The sequence below is a fragment of the Notothenia rossii genome (genome assembly GCF_949606895.1).
Source record: "Notothenia rossii genome assembly, chromosome: 1".
Lineage (NCBI taxonomy): Eukaryota > Metazoa > Chordata > Actinopteri > Perciformes > Nototheniidae > Notothenia > Notothenia rossii.
In genome coordinates, this window is record NC_136912.1 from 6001396 (window position 1) to 6002218 (window position 823).

Here is an 823-nt window from a genome sequence, read left to right on the forward strand (position 1 = left end):
AAAAAAAGTACCCTACATTTCTCTATGTACAATATATATGTACCACAATCTTTTTCTGCTCTGATTTTCAGATTAATTGCCATTTTATTGTTTAACATTTTGATAATATTCCTTTTATTCATATTTAACTTCTGCTTCATTATAATCATAAATTAGTGTTTTGTTAAAGTACTCATCCCATAACTTAAATAGATTTGTTTATAATTTGTAAAACTGATTTGATGTCACTGATTTGTATTGTTTGTAAGTAACCATATCATTAAATAAAGTTATTCAGTTAATTACCTGTTACTGATTGTCAACATTTCTAAGCCAGGTGTTTAATGTTTAAGTCACGAGGGAGCCAGAGGGACATCCTAATAGTTTCATAAGGGGCTTCATCTCAAAACAGTGTTTTATTATGAACTCCTAATGTGGCTATGACTACATTGGTGAGAGCTATGGCTCATGGATATCTACAAATCAAAGGATCAGAGGTTCAGTCCCCTGCAGTCATACTTGTCAACCCTCCCGATTTTCGCGGGAGACTCCCGATTTCATTGCCTTCTCCCGGTTTCCTCCCGGGGTCTTATTTCTCCGCATTTCTCCCGATTTCTGACAAAATCAGATTTACACACGACTGTTTCCACTCAGACTTTAATACAGCTACACCATTGTTTGGTTTCCATGGTAACACGTCTCTTTAGTAGTGCGAGCAACTCAAAGTCTGAGAGGGTGAGGACGATATTCACAGAAAACAGAACAAGAATCGAAAACTGCTCACTCCTTTCCTGTAAAATACAGGTCCAGCCCACACATATGCTCCATCAAGGACGGTGCTACA